The 22,975-nt window shown below is 39.2% G+C and overlaps 1 protein-coding gene across 6 annotated transcripts in view; it reads left to right on the top strand.

Moving 5' to 3' along the window:
- Positions 1-22,975, top strand: part of adgrl3.1 (adhesion G protein-coupled receptor L3.1) — a 607,182-nt gene that overhangs the window by 64,832 nt on the left and 519,375 nt on the right. The window contains exon 1 of one of the 6 annotated variants that reach the window (XM_048595029.1): positions 12,546-12,600. The exons of the other annotated variants lie outside the window; for them this stretch is intronic. The gene's annotated coding sequence lies outside the window, so the exon portion shown is untranslated. Of the gene's footprint in view, positions 1-12,545; positions 12,601-22,975 lie in introns of those variants that run through there. 6 annotated transcript variants of the gene reach the window in all.

The following is a 22,975-nucleotide window of genomic DNA, read 5'->3' as shown; positions in this document are numbered from 1 at the left end:
AGGGATTTTGTTACACACAATTTAACCTGAAATTGTGACTTTTAGGCCATTGAACTGTGCCATCAGCAAATCTGTTGCTGGAAATTGATTTTTCCAAAGTTCAGCTCAATAACTTGATCATTGAGATAATCCTGCGTATAAAGTGGTTGACCTCTGCTTATTTGAATGACAGCTAATTTCATTGATTTTGTTTAAACTGCCATGACTGACTACATTTTTATAGTTTGTGAGAAATTTGTTGTCTCTGGAGGAGCAGTGTGGATTTTGCAGCTGCTTCGGGGATTGCAGGCTTGGTTAAAGATTTATTTTTTTTTTACACAGTTTTACAGTTACTACAGTCATTATAGTTTACTAATATACAAGATTTTTTTTCCATTTTGGTTTATTAAAATTCAAAAACAAACAAGAAAAACAAACAAAAAAAGTTGAGATGCTTTTTCGAACGGACTTTTAAAAAATTTTTTTTAAGGGTCTACAGTGAACGGCTGCATTTTTTCTTCTTAATTCAGAAATTTTAAAATGTCTGTATGTAATTTAGAGGTTTTTTTATTTACATTGCGAAGATTTTTAAACTGAATAGTTTTTTTTTTAAATAAGGAGTTGTGTTTTCATTCCGGAGAGTCCTGCACGTGGTCAGTTCCAGAGGATTTTTTTCTTCAAGGAATTTATTGAAGAGGAGTCATTTTTATTCAGTTAATCAGCTAAGTAGTTGATTTTATTTAATTTTTACATGTTTGATATATATATGTGTGTGTGTGTGTGTGTGTGTATATACAGTCTTTTTTCTGTAGGTAGGGAAAGGTAGTTTAATTGATATGTATGTTGTTGTTGAAACATCCTTTTTTTTAGGCTTAATGTTATTAAGGCCATATATAAGGTACAGAGTGAAATGACTAGTAGATTTAGAAAGGTTATTACCCAGCAGGATCAGTCAGATAGATGGGTGATTGTCAGGAAAGGTAAGTAGATAGTTCAAAAGTGGCTATTCCTCTATCAAGTAGATATCCAGTTTTTGGAACTGTTGAAGGGGATAGTCTTTCTGAGAAAAATGGAAGGGGCAGTCAGTTATTGGACACATGGAATGATTCTTATGTTAGACAGTGTTTGACAAAATTTAATAGAATTATTGTTATAGGGGACTGTCCTGTAAGGGGCAGAGACAGGCAATTCCATGGCAGTGAGCGTAAATTTTGGATGGTTGCTTTCCTAGTGCTAGGATTAAGGGCATTTCTAAATGTTTCAAGCATATTGTTACAGGTGAGATTGAAAAGCCAGAAATTATTATACACATTGGTAGGAATGACATTTTTAGGGAGAAGATTAAAGCAGCCCAGAGTGAATGTAAGAGGTTAGGCAGAAGATTAGAAAATAAAACCTTAAAAGTAGTAATTCTGGTTTACTCCCAATGCCAAACTCAAACGAGGGAAGGAACAAAAAGTTAAAGGAGATAAATCAATGGCTGAAGAGCTGGTGTATTGTTCAGGGATTCAGCTTTTTGGACAACTGGAACATCTTTTGGGATAGAAAAGGCCTGTTCAAAAAGGATAGGTCTAACCTAAACTGGAAATGGACCAATATCTTAGCAGGGATATTTGCTCATTCTATTAACGGAGACTTTATATTAATAGAGATGGCGAGTGGAGGAATTCTGATTTGCAATGTAAATGGAAGGATTGGGGTAGGTTCTGAAAATGAGGAGAGCATGTCTTTTAGACAAAAAAGGACAAGAGAAAGAGTAGAGTATGTAGTAACTCTGAAGAACTAAATTGCATTTATTTCAACGCAAGGGGTCTTTCAGGTAAGGCTGCTAAACATAGAACATAGAACATTACAGCGCAGTACAGGCCCTTCGGCCCTCGATGTTGTGCCGACCTGTGAAACCAATCTGAAGCCCATCTAACCTAAACTATTCCATTATCATCCACATGTTTATCCAATGACCATTTAAATGCCCTTAAAGTGGGCGAGTCTACTATTTTTGCAGGCAGGGCATTCCACGACCTTACTACTCTCTGAGTAAAGAACCTACCTCTGACATCTGTCCTATATCTATCACCCCTCAATTTAAAGCTATGTCCCCTCGTGCTAGCCATCACCATCCGAGGAAAAAGGCTCCCACTGTCCACCCTATCTAATCCTCTGATCATCTTGTATGTCTCTATCAAGTCACCTCTTAACCTTCTTCTCTCTAACGAAAACAGCCTCAAAACCCTCAGCCTTTCCTCATAAGACCTTCCCTCCATACCAGGCAACATCTTGGTAAATCTCCTCTGCACCCTTTCCAATGCTTCCACATCCTTCCGTTAATGCGGTGACCAGAACTGTACGCAATACTCCAAGTGCGGCCGCACCAGAGTTTTGTACAGCTGCAACATGACCTCATGGCTCCGAAACTCAATCCCTCTACCAATAAAACTTAACATACTGTACGCCTTCTTAACAACGCTATCAACCTGGGTGGCAACTTTCAGTGATCTATGCACATGGACACTGAGATCTTTCTGCTCATCCACACTACCAAGAATCTTACCATTAGCCCAGTACTCTGTATTCCTGTTACTCCTTCCAAAGTGAGTCACCTCACACTTTTCCGCATTAAACTCCATTTGCCACCTCTCAGCCCAGCTCTGCAGCTTATCTATGTCCCTCTGTAACCTGCAACATCCTTCCGCACTATCCACAACTCCACCGACTTTGGTGTCATCCGCAAATTTATTAACCAATTTACTAAACTCAGGACATGTTCAAGAGCATGGGATTGGGACGTCATAGCTATTACAGAAACTTAGCTGAGAGGTGGACATGACTGGCAGCTCAATGTTCCTGTTTTTAGATGCTATAGGAAGGATAAAAAAGGAAAGATCACTTTGATGGGATTGTACTATGACTGTATATCTGCAATATATTTTAATCTGGCTATGCAGAATATGAAAATTCTCACCATTCATGAGATTGCATGGATAATTGAATTCACAAGCTATTGGAATATGATTTTAGTGCCATTAGTAATGAGGCTGTGAAAGGTATTGGACCTCAGAAAATTTTATATTAATCTGTTATCACCTCGCTGATTCATCTTGTTATATTATTTTGGCCCGCGCTGATTGTATAACAGCCTCAACTGCCTCCTCTTGATCAACAGCAATATGATGGAAGTTGATACTGACAGTACTACCAAGTGGTACTTAGTCACTATGAGCACATCCAGTGATGCTCAGTTTAGAGTCTGCTAAAATCACTTTATTTCATTGCTCATTACAGGCCTTATTTGAATATGGACAAAAAGACAGACTTCCACAGGGAAAGTGATAGGGATTATTCTTGACGCCAAAGCAACATTTAATAGAGCATGGGATCAAGGAACCTGAATAAAATTTAAGTTAACAGGTTTGTGGTAAAATTCACTGGCATTATACTTAGAGGAAAGGACGATTGTTGTGAGTCAGTCACCTTGTCCTAGAACACTGCATGAGGAGTTACTCAGAACAGACTTTCAGCTGTTTCACAATTACTTTTCCTCCAGCAAAAGGTCAGAAATGGAGTTGTTTGCTGATTATTGCACAATATTCAGTACTTTTCATAACTTCTCAGATACTGAAGCGGTCCATGCCCATATGTAAGAAGAACAGGACAACCCTTCAGGCTTGAGCTGATAATTGACAACTAACATTCATGCCATCCAAATGCCAAGCAATGATTATCTCAAGAATGGATTTTAACCACTTTTCCAATCACATGCATGAACATTGTTGAATCTTTCATCGCCAACATCGTGGAAGTTACTCTAAACCAGAAACTGGAATGCGCTAAACTAGACAAGCCTCAATAATATTCTGTCCATGTGTACACACATATTGCTACAAAATAATACAACAAATTAAATAGTTACAAATCGGGTCAGGGGCTAGAAATTCTGTGGAAAATAACTGACTTCCTGATTAAGATGTTACATTTTGAGACATATACTGTAAGAACAGACTAAAACACTATTGATGAAACACCATCTTTATTGGTAACTACAGAATAGAATACCCCACACCCCTATCTTTAGCATAATCTAAAGAACACATTTTCCAGATATGTATTACATGGTCATCAACTAGATATCCATCTCTGCCAGAATGAGCCCAAAATAACTTCTAGCACTTCTCAATGTTTTAACTCCTTGCAAATTATTTCTTTTCAATCAGAGTGCGATCTCCAGTCCATATGTTCACATGGAGAACTGTAAAGGTTTTCAGCTCCTTACTATGCTCTCCTTTCCCTCCTAACCCTGTGTCTGTCAGATTCAATGACCTTTTGGGAAAACCCATATCCTGTTAGCATAAGGGTGTCCTCTGTACTTAACTCATCTCGAAGACCATCAGCATGGCAGTGTGAATCACATTAATCTTTTAGTGGTAAATGGACCCTTTAAAACACAATATATTTACAACTTGACATTGCTCAGACTTTCCTGAGATTTCAAAGACCATCTGTCCACTGTTAGCCTGCACACTGCTGTCATTATCTTCATGTGTAAAGATGCTGGGTTTAAGGTTCATTCTGGGACTCTCTTGATTTCAGATTATCAAACCACCCAGTCTCATTGTCCCAACAGGTAACGTGACCCTCCTTCATTTATCCCTATATTTAAAGAACATCCCAAAACATCTTTTTAAACCTTGGAAGTTGATTACATGAATTCCCATTGAACTCCAAAGACTCTTCGTCGACAAAGCACAATTCAGGATTTTGAAGGAAAACTTCTCACATGTGTGCAGCCCCAAACACAGTCAGGATCCCAAGATGAAAGCTCATTTACAGATCTGTACCAGCCCTTGGACCACCTATTTCTACTTTCATAACGTTTGCCTGTCTTAGCTCCTGTCTTGGCTCTTCTAAACCCTCATCTATGTCCTTGCTACCTTTTGTTCTTGATTATTTCAGTGAACATTCCCATAAACTTGAGATCAACCAAATTTTCATCCATAATTTCAAATCCTTTCTATGGCCTACCCTCCTCACCCACACACAATTTTCCAACTCAATCTCTCTGTACACATTCCTCAGGCCTTTTATATTTATTCCTATTAAAACCTCTACAGGAACCAAGGGAAAATACTGTGACATGAGAACCATTAGTTTAGTTGCATAAGGGAAGAAAAATGTCTGTCTTGAATCACAGGGTGTATCCAAGTGGTTCTTTTCAGATTCGGTTAAATGTAGTTATGTTAGAGAATTTCTTCTAATACGCAAATAACCAGACTGCAGCTATCAAACTTCGTGATATCACGGAGAGTCAACGCTAACAAAGGTTAGATACCAAAGACTGCAGCAATGCAGAGTTACAGGATATTTATAGAGAGAGACAAATAAGTCAACACAACAGATAACAGTAACCTCATAGTCCAAAGTTTAACGTTCTCCAGAAATGTCATCATCTTCCTGAGCTGCAGGCTTTATTCTTCTGTTAATGTTTAGCTAACATGCACTTATTTTACTGACTAGGGCAAAAATGTGATTAGGTTTTACTAAGATAGCAGTTACTAAGAACTAGGGGAGGTTTGAACACTTTGAGTTGACACTTCCTATTAATGTTCTGTCTGTTACATAGTCTTTTTGCCTTTTCGATACTGACTTTCCTCGATCCTTCTACAACATGCTAATTTCTTCCACAAGTTAAGAGAAGGCTGAACAACAGGAGCACTTCCACAAGGTTCAGTGCACTTGCATAGTGCACTTACCTGGCCTCCAGTTCTCTCTTTTTCCAGTTATAACTGTCACCCATCCTTTTGGGGGTCCTAATTGCGCTAACATATTAGCTATGGAGCCGAATCCAGAGTGTGTCGCATTCCACCCTGGAATACAGAAGGTCTGCAGAGCATCAGATTGCTTTATCCTTCTCTTAAACATTTTCTCTATCCCATTCTCGTCGCCAAAAATGTCTTGGATCACAGGGTGGTATCCAAGTGGTTCTTTCGGATTCAGTTCAATATAGTTAAGAGAAGGCTCGACAACAGTAATTTGCTTAAATGTGAGTGTTTATTAAGTAATAATAATAATGTAGGTGTTCACTAAGTAATAATAATAATGATAATAGGAAGAGTAAAGAAATGGAAAAGAAAGGAAAAAAGAAGCAATAAGTCTCATGCCCTTCTGCCTGTCAGGGACCCCTCGATTGACGGTTGTTCTGGAGGCTTACGTTCGTTCCTGGCACCGTTCACGATCCCAGACCGAGGTGAAGTCCAATTCTTGGAATGAAACTCTCTCTCTCTCTCATACAGTGTAAGAAACAGTTAGTGCAGAAAAAAAGCTGCAGAAAAATAAGCTGCTGGTGCCATCTTCGACCCATAAAGGAATGTTTACAGGTCTCAATCAAGGTCATGCAGCTGGTGAATATCACCATTAACTTTCCCAGCCTATTTTCCCATCCTGAACAACTTGTTTTCCCATCTTATACAATGCCCGTGTGAGATCAACCACAGTGGGTACTATTATGATTTGAACAATTATTTTGTACATGCTAATGCTCATTAATTGAGGTTTACTGCAGGTTGGCACTGTTTTGGACAACTAGTAACAACAGAAAGTACTACGTTTTGAAACTCTGAAGATCGCTCCCCACTGAATCAGTACAACATTTTCTCCACCAAAGTCAGGCAAACTTCCAAGAAACTGGAAATAGGCTCCCAAACTACCCATATAAAGCCACCCATAACTTGCAAAGGAAGAGTGATTAATTCCATCTGACTAGATTGGATTTCTCAGAGCCAAAATGTCCACGGCGTTCGCCCTGCTCCAAATTTCCAGATGATTCTTTTCAGATTTCAAGTATGATCCTACAAAAGGCACATTGGTGAAGTATATTGCTCCTTGACATCTGCATTGATAATAGAGGGAATGAATTTTATTTGAGCATTTTTCTCATTAAATACCAGCAAAATTTAATGTGTAGATTAGTGGCCAAGTGGAAACTTGAGTATTTGTTACTGCACGTAGATTTGAATGTGTTGAAATTCCTTTCTGCTAGTAAGAGTTGAAAGTAGTGGCTTAATTATCAGTCCCCACATACATTTCATAAAAAAAAGTTTTTCTGACTTGCTAAGTGAAAAGGTTATCCTGTATTTGTTAAGAATATTGAATGTTCAAATCAAATTCACTTGCAAGGTTGACATTAGCCATAGACAAAATGAATTTTTAATTTGTTACATGCTGGTTGAGTCCCTTAGGTTCACAGAAGTTCAATTTGCTTTATTCCCTGTGTTTAGAAACTTAAATAAACACATTCATTTTATGGTGCATTTATTTTTACAGAAAAGCCAACCATTTTGTCTTGGGATTCAAAGGAAGTGTGTTTGCAAGTTGAATTAGTCTAAGCTCTTTCCCACTGACTGAGATTAATGTGATTAAGGAGAAGTGTTTGATCTGCTGTCTACACTGTAAAGGAACTGTAGGGGAGATGCTGTGTTGGAATCCTTATTGTGTATATGACACAAGGCTAGAAAGCTTCCTCATGACATTGCATAGAAGCTCCATAATTCCCTCTGATGCATTTCACTTTATTTTTCCAAAGTCCTCCAGTAGAAACAGTTTGAAATCAAGGTCCTGACATTTCTCAGGGGTCCTGCTGCTTTCCTGCCATCAAACCTGCAGAACTCCCCAGTAAACAGCACAGATCTTGTTGCACTGTGTCTCAGCTGTTTCCAGAAGATTCTTATTGATGTTGTAGAGGGAAGAACTTCTCATTGGTTTTCAAGGCAGCACTTTCAGCATTTCTGTTTCAATGCAAACAATGGCAATGTAACAACAGGGAGTACCAGAGTTCCCTGAAGTTCAGTCTTGTTTGTGTGGACAGGGAACTGTCAATTTGAGGTTGTGTATTGGAGTCCTTAAGAATTGATATAGGGCCCCAGTGTGTGGTCTACAGGTTAAGAGACTGGCCTGAACTTCTAAAGAAGAGTTATTTCTGTCAGAGATCATTTAATAAAGGAGGTGAGAATACTGGTGGCTGGTGGTGGTGTACCCTGGTCAGCCCCAATTGCAGAGGTGTACAGTTGTTAGTTTATGGTAGGTCCTGAAGATCCAAGTGAAATGGTGTTGAAGTCCATCTGTATGGAACCTTTGGAGGCTCCACTAGAGTCATGGTCTGAGCACCTTTGATTATGATCCATTGAGCTTACAGTCCTCTGATTTTTCTTCCCCACCTGTACTTAAGAACAGTTTTAATCTGAGGGAGCTTTTTGGGGTGAGAGCAGTTGAGTGGAGATGCTGCATGCACTAGAGAGTTTGGGAGCCCATGAGTGTTGATAAGGTTTGTGTGTGGTGGCAGAGTTAGAGTGATTACGAGGCAGCAGAGAGAAGATGGTTGCACGTACATTTGTAGAGTGCACAAGATCGTGTACATTTTTCCTGCTCTGTTCTGCATTCCATTTGAACCTGGTGATGACATTCACTGTAGTTGCTGGCTGGGTCCAGGTTGGCCATATTTGGTGCTTTGGCCTTCGTTTGATGGTCCTTCAGATAGAGGATGGCACCCTTCTGGATCATGTTTCCACCAGGACCTCCAGGTCCTTAAAATGTCAGTTTTCCTTTCTGAGTTATTTTGGTTTTCCAAGAGGACAGTGTATGTGAAGTGATGTGCAGCTGGGTCTTAAAATCTGGTGCCAGCACGTTATACACCAGAGGTCATGGCAGTGTCTCTCCTGTTGCTTAGTTGCATGAGAAGTACACTGAAAAAACAAATTATATCATTAATGAGGTGAGAAGAGGTGAGCAACGAGAGGACATTCTCCCCCCAGAATAACAATTATCTTAAAAATGGTCAGTTCTAGGCCAATCATAAAGAGACACGAGTTCAAATCCCAAGCTGGAGCCTGGGGAATTAATGCTGAATTAATCAGAATACAAAATGGACTTGTAATACTCAACATCAAGCTATTGGGTTGTCGTTGGTTCACTGATTTCCTTTGGTGAAGGAAATCTGACATCCTTGCCTGTTCCGGTCTGGACAAAACCATACGGTTGATTTCTAGCTGCCTTGTGAACTGGCCTAGCCCTCACTCATTTCTTTCATGGGCATTAGATGTTGATCTTGCTAGCAGTGCTCACATCCCGTAAATGCAATCTCAGAAGAAGCACAGCCAGATATTCTGTGAGGCTTTTATTTAATGCTGGTAGTACACTTGAACATCTGTGTGACTGTTTTACCAACATACACAAGCTAATTCTACACAGAACTCTGGCTGCATAGCTGAGGGACTTATCTCAACCTTTCTACCAGCCAGATTTCCCATCGCCTCCAGATCCCCATTCTGAATCGTTTATTTAAAAAAACATTAATTTACAACAGGAAATAATTAATCCCCTAATTAGTGCTGCACTGCTCTGGTTCAATACACTGCGTAAGATCTATGTAAATCATGTGATCTGGGTTTGATAAACTGATGTGTGGGTAGATTGCTCTTGTTTGTATGTTATGAGTTCAGCATAACCACTTGTCCTGAAAACTCAGTTCCAGTATCAAACCGATATGTTGCAAAAGGCAGCCAACTTAATTTCATGAATAACACAATGTAGCAATATTTACATAACTAAAATGGTTGTGGAGACAGAATCCAAGTGTAGTTTCTTAACAAAAGAGAAACATTGGAATAACCAGTAAATGAGACCAAAATCTATCTCATTCAGCATTAAAAAGTTTTATACTTGCGACACAGCGACCTCTATTCATTAGTCTACCACGGACCAGACATAAAATGAAGCAACCAGTGGCAAGATGTCCAAAATTGCATGCTCTTAAGTATGCTTCATTTGCCATAAATCTGTTTCAGCCAAGCTGCCATTAGAGGTCAGGAGCTTCAAACTTGCAAAAACAAACAGAGGGAGAATTATTCACAAGACACACACCCAGTTGATGTTATTTCTATTTTTCATGCTGTTAGTGAACACCTGAGGACAAGATGAGGAGTACGGAGTAGTTTATAAACTCCTATTTGCTGCTGAATACCTGACCATCACCATTTAGGAGTGAGATTTAACTTAATCAATGCATCTTATCATTAATTCCCATCAGTGTACATAATGAGATGTGTGCTTAAATAAACATAGAGTCACAAAAACCCGGTGTGACATCTTTGAGCTGATTCAAGGATATTCAGAATTTTTTTAATCTAGGAGGATAATATAATGTTTATAGCTTGCTGATTACAAGATGTTGCTGGGGTTGGGGGAGTGGTTCGAGCTATAGGGAATGACTGAATAGGCTGGGGCTATTTTCCCTTGGGTGTTGGTAATATGGACCTCAGGGGCAACTTTTTCACGTGGAGGGTGGTGCTTGTATGGAATGAGCTGCCAGAGAAGGTGCTGGAGTCTAGTATGATGACAACATTTGAAAGGCATCTGGATGGGTACATGAACAGGAAAGGTTTCGAGGAATATGGACCAAATGCTGGCAAATGGGACTAGATTAATTTAGGATATCTGGTCAGCATGGATGAGTTGGAGTGAAGGGCCTGTTTCTGTGCTGTACACCTCCATGACTCTAAACTTTGGATTCTCTGTGCTATTCGATCCTTGATTTTATTGTTTCACTTGCTGTTTTGCCTGCATTTCCTGTTGTTCATTTAAAAACTTTATCCCTTGGAATCTTTCACTGCATCCCTAGGCAATAACTTATTCTAGCAATGCTGCACATGCACACATTTCTCAATCCTGCCTAATGTAATCTGTGGACACATCACTGACATCCAGGCATGCTACAGGCAAACTATTTTTTCCACGGTTCTCTGTTCTCAAGGTCTTCTGATCTCCTCCCTACAGAGAAGAGATTCTTCAGAGCAAGTGGAGGGTGGGAAATATCTTTTCTACTTCCTAGATGCATTCTTTTAATCATCTACCTTCCCTGTATCCTTCATGTTAGTTCAAACACCCTTAGATACAATCATTTTGCAGCAGTCTGGAGCAATGTTGCAAAAGGCTTTTTGGTGATTGTGCCAAGGTGCCACACAAGTTATATAATAGAAGCAATACTTCAATCGCTCTACAAATGTTTATTACAGAAATAAAGGAGGGGAACATATATCTACTGCAGTTCTTTGCTCACTCAGACTCCAGCATCCGTAATGTATAGCAAAACAGAAGACTGAAATTGTGTTTGTCAGGATTGAAAATGTTTGTTTCATGTCATCTGGTCAGTTTTTCTGAAATCTCCCAAATGATCGCATTCAAAAGTTGTGAAGGGTAAATTTTGGGATAAAGTGAATGATTTTTTTTTTGTTCTGTAAGTTTTCAAATACCTGTGGAGTGGTATTATCTTGGGGTAGGAATTAAGTTGATACTTGGATTGATTGACTGCAGGGGCACACACTGTATTCTAGCATTTGTGTTTTACACTGGAGAAATATGGTGAGGAATTTCCAATTTGCTGGGATTTGAGTTTGTGTTCACTAATGGTTTATGTACATCAGGCATATATTGCACCGTGGGATGAAAATTCCTGGTAGTTTTGTCTGAATTGTCATTTGTAGAGATTAGGCTGTTTAAAGCCAAAAAAAAAACATGTACATGCTCCTGCTCTCATTAATATGCTAATATTAAGCTCAACAGTCCATCTCTGTCAGGATCAAATTAATTGCACTGCTCAGTGAAACCTGTTAGGAAGCTGAATGGAACTCTTAACATCAATCAGTTTTGAGTATATACAGTTACAATATAAAACCAGCCTGAATCAAGAATCTTGACTGTCCTGCTTCAGTTCGGAATCAATGCAATTCATAGGATCTGACAAACTATGCAAAACTGAATCTGCTTTACACGAGTATAAAATTTATGGTACACATTCCTTTACAAATTTGACTCATGTTAGTTAGCATATGAACATTCAGTTCAGTCTGAAAGAAATCCTGGCAATGCCAGGTAATTTCATTTGAGCACACATGCATCAGAAGAACTTTATTGATTCAGGTTCTGTCACTCAAACCTGTACTGTCCAGATGCACATCACTGGGAGTAGAGCCATGCTGACGTGTGTGTTCTTGACTCTATGCCGATTTGAGGAAGTGTTTGCAGCTTGCCGACACAGCATTACCTCAGTGATTCAATGGTGAGTAGTAGCAGGACAAAACAAGTTCAATCTCTTTAAACGGTTTAAATTACTTGGGGCCAATTTTTAAATGCTTCGGAGTAAACAACATAAATGTAAATGTAAACAGAATAAGAGTGAATGACTGACAGTGTTGAGCCCAAACATAGCCCATATGTTCTGGCTCTGTGGCTTATGGGTAGGCCAATAAGAAGGGAAAATGCAAGGTCTGTTTTCCATCTACAATTGTGAGACACAAATGAGTTGAATGTACACCCAAAGCTGTGCCAAGTTTTAGGCACCTTAAAGTGACTACAGAGGCTTTTTTTTTGAACTTCAAACATACGAGGACTCTTTTGTTTTGCAGAACTGAGTGGTGTAGGAGTATGCCTGGTCTTACCTGAATACTCCAGTCTGTTGCTGTCCTGTGTGGACCACCATTTGTTTCCATTCTTTTTTTGGACGACTGCTAACTGGCTGCATGGAAAACCATCCCCAATACTGAATAAAACTGGAACTCCAGCTTGAGACTTTCTGAGGTAACAATTCCCCGGCTGACCACTTGTATTTGACCGAAACTTAAAATTGGTCCCTTTTTATGACTGACCGTATTTTTTGACATTTTAGAGAGGAAGCACTATCTAAGTAGAAAGCAACTGCTTTGAAATTGAACGCTGAAAATAACTTAGATTTATTGAAGCGAACCCTCACTTTGGGGGTTATTTAGAAGGTGCAATTTGAACACTGTTGTCACGTTTTAAAAAAACGAGTCTTAATTATGAATTTTAGCTTTATGGGACCGTGGGAAATTGCCAGTTATGGCTACCTGTCAATTACTTTCATTCAATCCAGAAGGATGAAGTTGGCAAGAAATGAAAGCGAAGAGTCAAATGAATAACCGTGGAGGGGAAAGTATTTGCAAGAGGAAAGTACTGCTACTCATGGTTGACTGCCCAAACTTTCCTGGCAGCAATATGAAAGACCAGACTTGCATTTCTATCTCAAGCATCATGACTATGATTCCAAAGTGTGCCACAGTCAATGAAACACTTTTAACTTCATAGTTTCTGTTTTAATGTAGGAAATCCTAGAATTGTGGAATAGTTTCAGGCCAACGTATCTGTGCCAAATCTTTGTAAAAGTAACTCACCTAATCCTACTTGCTTGCCTTTTCCCTGAAGCCCTGTAATGCTTTTTCCTCTTGCACAAATCCACTTGGAAGAAGACAACACCACTTTTTCAAGCAGTGCATTTTAGATGCTAACCAGATGCTGCCTAAAAAAGTTTTTTCCTCATGTTATCTTTGGTTTTTCTTAACAGCGCGTTATTTCAGAGTGTAGTGGCTAGAATTGGACATAATATTCTAGGTGAGACTGAAACAGTATTTTATCAATTCTGTTCCTCTGTTTATAAAGCCCAGAATCTCCTGTCCCTTATGCCAGACAATGTAGGTATGGCAAGCTCTCTGTGTTTTAAAATGTACATGTTTTGGACCTGATTCGCAGGAGGTTTATTAGATTAACACCTGGAATGTGCAGGCTGCCTTAGAATAGGCTGGTCTTGTTTCTACTGGAGTTTAAAGGGTGAGGGGTGACTAGATTGAAATGTATAAGATCCTGAATGTTCTTGACAAGGTGGACATTGATGTCACCCTTTTTGAAACTAGATGAGGAAATATTTTCTCTCTTTGAAGGTGTACAACTTTGCTTATCACTGTTTCAGAAGGAGGAGGGCTCATTGAATTTTTTTTAATGACAGAGGTAGATAGATTCATTTTGGGAAATGGGTCCAAAGTTTATTATGGGGGATTCGATTTTATAATTCGAAACACAAACTGATCAGCCATGGTGTTATTGAATGACAGAGCAGGTTTGAGGGGAAGAAAAGGTCTGCATCTGTTCTTATTTCATATGTTTTTAAACATCAGTGAAATAAATGACTAGATCATGCTGTTTGAGCCATATATATATTTCTGTGCTTCCCTTCAAATAGCAGCTTGGAGTATTTTATGTCCACTTGAGAGGTACCTTTGGCAGTGCAGCATTTCCTCATTACTGCTGTGAAGTGTCGATTTTGCTTGTGCTCCAGCCTTTCTGTGTGGATTACCACTAAACCATGTACAAATGAGACATTATTGTTGCCTCTCAAGGCAGCAGGACACATTCAGTCAAATGGTTTTGCATGTACTCACACCACTTAAGCTGCGATGTAAATAATACTTGTAGCAGCTATTATTTCTGGGGATTGTACAGGTTAACCATATGGTTCCTCATTTGGTCATGAGCACTCACTTTATTGTGTCTTTTTTTAAAATTATTTATACACAGGATGAGGGCATTACTGACTATGTCAACATTTATTACCCATCCTTAATTTAATTCCAGCTAAGAGTCAGACACGTTGTTGAGGGTCTGGAGTCACATAGGCCAGAACAGGTAAGGATGGCAGTTTCCTTCCCTAAAGGACATTAGATTTTTATTGAATTCAGATTCTACCATCTGTCATGGCTGGATTCGATCCGGCCCCCTAGAACATTAACTGGGTCTCCCTCTGGATTAACTATGGATAAGACTATGAGGCTGTTGCCTTCCCCTTATGGTCACATCTTCTCGCCAGAAAGCTTGTTGGAAAATGCATGCTGCCTTTAATCAAAAAGCATCTGGAATGTTGACACTATACCTTCACAAAATGGATTCTGGGGTCAAGTCAAGTGGCTTCTTTTGTGGTTTCTGGACAGACAGAGATGAACACATCCTGGCAATATGTGTAAAACCCAAATAAAATGCAAACCCAAGTGCTGATAGACTATCCTTCACCATTTCGCTGGAGGCAATTTAAAATGATAATGGCTGCTGGAACCGGTCAAACCCATGAAGATGGGATTTCAAATAGAATCATTCAGGAGAATAATCCTAGCAGGAATGTTGATGGGATATCAAACACTTGCCCATTATGTGTCAGTTACACCAGCTTGAACCTATTATGCGGATAATGGATCCAATTCCTGCCAACAGGGGAGGAGGTTGTGGCATGATTCATATAGGAGACAATTGCAAACGCACCAGGGTTATTTGAACTGATGATGTGTTTGAATTCAGCACCGTTTTGGCTATTGCAATGTAGCTGCAATGTAGTGGTCACAAATTGAAGTAGTGGATGTCAACACTGTTAGAAAACAGTTAACATTTTTGCCAGGATCTGAAGTTTTGAAAACATTTTGGTCTTCACACATGGGGGAAATTGTACAGGCATAAACTGTGCGAGTACTTCAGGACAAAAATGCTCTGCTGGAGTGTTTTGATTGATGCAGCATCTGGTGTAGGTTTATTTTTTAAAAATACCATCTGATTTTATGCTAGAATAGAGGTTTTTGATCACGCTTTCATGGGGGTCCTTGTTACACCACTGTGAATGCGCAGCTGAGTTTCAAAAGGTTTAATTCCCCCAACAAGATTTTTAAAGTTCACTGCCTGATTAACAGCTTACAAAACCTGGTAAAGTATTAATTGTCTTTCTGGAGTCTGAACAGAAGTTTTTGTTTCATTTAAGAGACGATCCACTTGAGATTTTAAAAATTGAAAGGTTTTCTGGAATGTGAAATTTTCACAATTAAATGTTATGAGTGAGAGTTGTATTACACTGTTAGAATTCTTCATTCTCTCCATATGACTCCTGGGATCTTCCTGTGGTGGAAACTAGGAGATTAGTAGAAAAGGAGATGAGATGATTGGGATGGGATTGCATGAAGGTGAGCTGGGATATGAGAGGACTTGGGTCTGGGGATGTTTCAATGGGGAATGAGAAGTGGATGGTCTAACAACCTCTAAAACTAGTGAGATTAAGTGCCAGAGAACTGAAGCACGTTGGAACTCATCTATTGCCTTGGCTGTCTAGCATCTGATTCGGGAATGACTGGCCCAAATTGATATCAACTCCCTTGAGTTAAAATTAGATCCAACTTGCTCTTTAAACTGAGGTGGATCTGCCAAGCTGGGGAATTATCTGTCTCGAGCTATATGCTTCAGTGGTGAAACCCTGGCTCTCAGAATCTCATGTGAATTTTTAAATGGTTTCTAATTGGATTCAGTTCCATCACTAAATTAATGCCGCCATTTTATCAGCTTTAGTAACTATATCTGGGATATTCCCAGGCCTCTCTTTAAAGTGCATCTGTGCAGTTTGAGTTTTTCACATGCTCAAGAGGTCTTCACTTAAGAAATAGTCACAAGTTTCTTTAATGAATTATTTCCTGAATGAGATCACTGAAGAAAATATGTGAAAAAAAAAATCTGGATGTGAGAAGGGCGTACTTTTTGGTGATTCACCTGGCTGGAGAAAAGTTATTTTTTAAAAATCATTTTCACTCTCCATTAACTTCTCGGGGGCTGACATTTGTGTCACAATAGAAAATAAGACAACAGCTTGGATAGGGCAGTATCTGCCTGTATTTTCTGCACAATTTCAGACCATTGATGAAATTGATTTAGAAGTGATTTCAGCGAATTCCTTCATAGTTTAGTGCTCATGAGACGAGAGATGTCTCTTCAGAGTATCCTGGTAGTGTGAATCTTCATGCTCTGATACAAATAGTTTTGTCACTCAAAAATCAATAGAAGGAAAGCAAATGTTATCAGCCTGAAAAGATCGGTCACTGCAGTACTTGCTTGCTGCTTATCCCATAAAATGTAATTCATCTTTCTGTGCAGCAATATATGCAGGTGGTGGTTGATTTTACAAGTAACCTCTGGTGTATCCTGGACTGATGGATGTTCATTAACAACTTGCATAACCAACCATCTCACTGCAATGTAACATGCTGTCTAAAATCTGTGACTTACATGGAATCTATAGGAACGGCAGAAGTACTGAGTCCCTCGAGTCTGTTCTGCCGTTTGATCAGATCGTGACTGCTCTACAACCTAACTCTCTGTGGTTGTTGACTTGCTCGCCGAGCTGGCTTGTTTTTGTTATCACGTTTTGTCACCATGCTAGGTGACATCATCAGTGGAGCTTCTGATGAAGCGATGTTATTCTACTCCAATTGGAATTTATACTGTTTGGTCCGTTATGGTGAGTAGTATCATTTCTGGTTTTGATCTGTATGGGTTTATAGATGGGGTCCAATCCTATATGTTTGTTGATTGCATTACGGGTGGAGAACCATGCCTCTAGGAATTCCCGTGCATGTCTGTGTTTGGCTTGACGATGTCACCTTGCATGGTGACGAAACGTCTGAACAAAAACAAGCCAGCTCAGCGAGCAAGTCAACAACCTCACCCACAACCTGAGCTACAGATCTTTGCCTCCCAAGCCAAACACAGACATGCACAGGAATTCCTAGAGGCAGGGTTCTCCACCCGTAATGCAATCAACAAACATATAGAATTGGACCCCATATGTAAACCCATACATGTCAAAACCGGAAATGACACTACTCACCATAATAGACCAAACAGTATAAATTCTAAGCGGAGTAGAATAACATTGCTTCATCGGAGGCTCCACTAATGATGTCACCTAGCATGGTAACGAAGTATCTGAACGAGAACAAGCCAGCTCGGCCAGCAAGTTGACAGCCTCACCCCACAACCTGAGCTACAGATCTTTGCCAAAACTTTAAACTAACTCTTTGCGTCCAGTTTATTGGCATTGCTGCCTTGTGCCACAAATTAAAATAAGGGGTACATTTACATTTCTATTTCAGATGAAGGTAATCTGACGTGAGAAATATTTTTGGAGAAGGAATGGGTTCCACACGGTTTGGGGTTAGGTGAATAAGGCTTGGATGAGGAAACAATTTGTTTGTGTCTGTGTTCACCATCCCCCAGTTAACAGTTTCTTTTGTGAAGAAGCCTTCTGTGTATCCATTTTCTATTGTACTGAAAAGCCAGCAATCTATGACTTATTCACTGGCAACATTCAATTCTGCCCAGCGATAGACAAGGGGCCAATGGCTAGGTTTTCAATAGGTCACTAAGGACATTTCGGGGCCACTGAAGAATCCAAATGGGACAAGCAGTGAGACTGCCAATTAGTTGAAGAAAGAGACAGAGACAAAGGCTCCTTGTTAGTGATGTTGTTAACTGTGCTGCTAAACTGTATGGGTTTCCTGTTGTGCGGACTCTGATGTCCTTCAGCTGTTAAATAGGTCTATTTAGTGAGGGCTTGGGGAACTTGTGGAAGGTCAGAAGAAGACACCTGTCTTTAGTAGTCCAGACTGGGAGGGGGCGGTGGGTTGAAAGGTCTATAAGCTGCATTTGCTGGTTTCAACTGAGCAAGATTAGAGCTCAGAAAATTCCAGGAGTATGATGTCCCTTGGATCTCTCCCTTTGTCCACTTTATAAATAAAACTTAATGATCAAAGCCAGATTATAACATAAATTTGGTGGTCTGGTCCAGGATCATAACACTTTTAAACTTCCCTATAATACAGGCTTCACATTCTCAACTGCTGCCATTCTGTTTGACAACCTCACTGTGTAAAAGCAAACAGCCACCTCAAACAAGAAATAATTGTCTCACATTTAGCAAGTTCATTTGAGTATCACGTAAAGAAATGTTCTGTACAAAATGTGGCTTGACATTGATAATGGAAGGTAGAGCTTCTATTGCACAGTGGTCATGTCCTACAGCTGAGGCAGCAGGCCTGGGTTCAAATCCCACCTCTCCAAAGATGTGTAATAATATCTCTGAACACGTTGATTAGAAAATATCTGGACAAGGGATGGATATGCTGGTCCCTTAAGCTGATGGCTTGTGGGTTAATGATAATGCATGAGTTATTTAAACAGCATGCTATTATTGATTGTACATTTAAAGTAGCATCAGGCAGAGGATGGTGTACAAATACCAATTGTTTCTTGCACTGTTGTATTGAATTAACTACATTTGCATCTGCTTTTATTACTCCTATTTCTGGTGTTCGAATTGAGCCGCAGGGTTTCTAGGTGTTTTCCATCTGATGTAAATTTCAATGAAACATTTTTTTTTAATCCTGGCAGATTTTAATAAAAAAAAAGTGATATATAGCCAGCTAGAATGAAGGCTAACCATGCAGAAAATTACAGAGCCATCTCTGGGCAACAGGGTAAATCTGAAGCTGTGTACAGGAATTCTCCAGAGTACTTTGCTGATGCAATGTTGGCGATTAAATTGTGCTTGAATAAGTATGTGATGAGATGGAAAAAGCTTGATCTAAAACAGAGATTTAACTGAGGATAAAACCGTATGACAGTATATTGCTGATCGGCATCAATTTGTATTGAAGCATTGAAGAACAATGAATTTCTGACAGTAAGCAGACAACCTCCATTCTTTGTTTTTCTCACTGGCTCTGTTAAATATTGTGAAGGTCCAGTCAGCCCTGTGTGCCTAATGTTACTGAAAATTACAAATTTTATTATACCTTTTAAGTTTACTTTTATTGGATTTGGATGTGCATAAAATGATTAAAACATCATCAGGTGCATAAAAGCATTTAGCATCAGAATCCAAGATTGTGGAGTGGGGATAGTATCCACCCTTCTATTTTACCATGAACTAATTTGTTTATTTACATTCCTGTAGTTTCTTCTCTTCAAACTGCAAAAAAGTACCTGAGTACAAAGTGTTTTGCCATCACACCGAGTATTGATGCAAGTCCCAGATTTTGCGAAGCACTTGCAAACCAGTATTAAGGACAGTCAGTCGCAATTTCAAACAAATTAATATTAATGCCCAAGCTATTCATGCCAATTCTCACTTTCTTCCCAAGCGCACATTAACTTCGTCTCCTTCAGAAAGACAGGTTAGATTGGTTATATTTCCGCAGATTTAGGCCAGTAGTTCACAAACTGAAGTGTGGGAAACATGCAGTCATCATAGCACATTAGAAGCGTTTGAGTTAACTTGTGTTTTTCAGTGACTGCCCTTTGTTCCTGTGACTGCCTCCTCACTGGCAACTGTAAGTGCACCTTGTGTAGGGACGCTTCAGAGATACATGAACCTGCAGCTAATGACTGATACGACTTTCGTTCAACTGTCACATAATGGCTCATCATTGAATCGATTCAAGGAGTGCTTTCTGCAAATGGAGCCATATTTCCCAATAGCCCTAGGCATTTTCTGTGGACAGCAGTGAGACCAGAATAGAATGAGGTACAGGAGTTGGCTGATCAGATTATGGGAATATATCTGCTTTGTTGTAGGACAGCTAAACACTAACTGTTGAAGAAGTCACACCTCATGCTGAGAGTTTAAACTGATGTTTTGCATACACTGACAGGGGAGAAGGATCTGAAGAAAAACTTAACATTGCAAATACTTCAATTAAAGCCATGAACTGTGCTGAATGCAGTCAAAGAGAGTAAAAACAAAGAGGAAATAGAAAGTTGGAGGAGAATTCAAAATTACAGAGCACTGTCAGGAATGGTTAGAATGTTTTGTGTGCTTCCAACTTTTATCCAATGATACACTGAAACCTTGAGAATGAAAGCAGCCCCACTGTACAAGACATTCACAATGTAAAGACAAATTGGAATATTTTTGAATGCAGCAAAAAACATCGGTACGACAAATAAAGCCTTGATTCCAGCAAAGACCCTGAAGGACCTTCTGATCGGCATTTTGGATTTTTAAAATCAAGAAAGTCCACATTGGACAGGTATGGATTCTCCTGAGCTGCTATTCGAAAAGTGGAAAGTGATGGTGAATGGAGATGCAACACAAAGGTCGAAGGTCATATTACTTTCCAATGATGCATTTAGCTGAAGATTGAAGGAAGTTTCAGGAGATGTAAATGTCAACTGACATAATGAATGAGAGCAAATTGTAGGTGACCTAGATGAAATAACTAATGATGTTAGTGCAATGGAATTATTAGTTATTACTTTATTGCACCTGCCAAAGCAAATGTTAGAAAAGGTTTTCTTTTGTCAAGCATTCCAAAAATTAACGTGTATTCCTGGAAATACTCAAGTACTTTGGGAGAGTTTATGTTGTAGTTTGTGTAGTTGTTCTGCTGCTCAATAACAGTGTTGCTGCAAGAATAACAAGAGGTAAATTGCTGCATTGCTAAACCCTTGTTTCAACAATTACATGTTAAATACAGCTATAAATTTTGTGAAATCAGGAACAGTGAATTTATTACAGTTTGCAAAGTTGCGTTGAAAAATAGATGCAGAAATGAAAAATGTGTTTCACACATTGGATATCTTGCAGTCGAGACCTTGAATGGCTACTAGTTTTTCTTTCTGTATACACGACTGCACGATGTCTGTGATTGCCCTCTTGCTTTACAAACACATAAAATAAGTAGTGCAGAGGAAGAGCAGTCCTCTGTTGTTCCCTAAACTGATAGACTAATGCTTCTGTTGTGACTGTTCGCACACCTTCATTTACCTCCTAGCTAAGAAAATAATGTTTTAATCACGAACCAGTGAAATGCGCTGCCCCTGGAGGTATTGCCCAGAAACTTAAAATTTCTTTCAGCAGAGATGACTCTGCTAGTTTCTTCTCAGCTTCACACCATTTTGTAACAATTACGTCCTTTTCAGAAAAGTACAACTATTGTATCCTTAAAGGGATGCAAAGGGTCATATCATGTTGCACCTCAGCAGCAGAATAATATAAGGTCCATCAAATGGTTTAATTCTCCTATCCTTGTATGTTGAACTGTGCCATGACTGATCAGCTACATGTCTTAAATTTCTGTCACTCTGGTCATCAGAATTTCTGTTAAATCAAATCACCATAAAAAATTTGGACATTTTTCCCCCTGCCAACATGCCGATGCCCTCATCAGGAGAAACTGGCTTGAAGTTAATGAGTGTCGCTCGGTGAAGAGAGCTGAATTAATATTGGTAGAGAGTCATTAACCCAGAATGATTGGGATTCTACTGTGTGTTCATCATCTTCACACGATTAGACTGAGATGTTGCTCTAAATCAGTGCCCCTCACGTCATTTGTGGTCAGCTTTAAACAGAAATAGTCAGGAAAGAACAAAAGGATGTTCAATTTAGTCACAGCTCTTTGGAACGTTTTGGCTTTCTTAAACAAGGTCGCTTTGCTCGAGAAACTGTGTCTAAGTAACAAGAGATGCAGCGTGTATCTTATCAAATTCAGGATTGGCTGGATGATTGTATGCTCTTGCTTTGATTCAGTCACATTTTCCACAAGTCTGTTGTATCTTTAATTCATTGCTACCTATAGCCGAGGGTCAAATCGAGTGATATCAGACAGCCATTTTATCTTCACAGAACAATCTTCAAGCTCCACTACTGTTGATACACTTAAGGTAGTGAGTGTTTAGGATGGGTGTAATCACTTTAGTTTCCTAATTGAATTGAACAGTGTCTGTCCAATTTGGGCTTTGAAAATATAAATATTATTAACTTAACTTTGAGGTTAGCATAGATCGATACATACAGTCACAGGTTCAACACTGTTACACTCTAAGAAATAAATATGAGCTACTCTGTGCTACCTTTATTCTTGTTCAGAATTTAATTGTGTTGACCAGATCAGGAAGATCCAGGACTCAGCTCATTTACATGTGCATATTGTTTAATACTGATTATTATGCTGCAAATCCTTGCAAAAAATGCACCTTTAAATATGTCAGGTGAGAGGTTTTGGTTAGCTGTTCAAAGTTAAAGGACATCATAATCAAATCAAATTTGGTTTTGATGGTTTCTGACTTTGAACAAACTGAAGGAAACTCAATGTCAAGACTTTCACATGAATAATGCTGTATAGAAGTGTCAATCTAGATCTTATGCTCAGGTTCTACAACAAAACTTGACATGTGATATTCGAGGCAACGGAATGAAAGCCGATACAGAGTTAAATATAGGAACAAAAACAAAGTTGCTGGAAAAGCTCAGCAGATCTGGCAGCATCTGTGAAGGAAAAAACAGAGTTAACGTTTTGGTCCG

This window comes from Rhincodon typus, chromosome 3 (assembly GCF_021869965.1).
Source record: "Rhincodon typus isolate 14 chromosome 3, sRhiTyp1.1, whole genome shotgun sequence".
Classification (NCBI taxonomy): Eukaryota; Metazoa; Chordata; class Chondrichthyes; order Orectolobiformes; family Rhincodontidae; genus Rhincodon; species Rhincodon typus.
The sequence above is the reverse complement of the archived record's forward strand: the minus strand, read 5'-3'. Positions and strand labels throughout refer to the sequence as shown.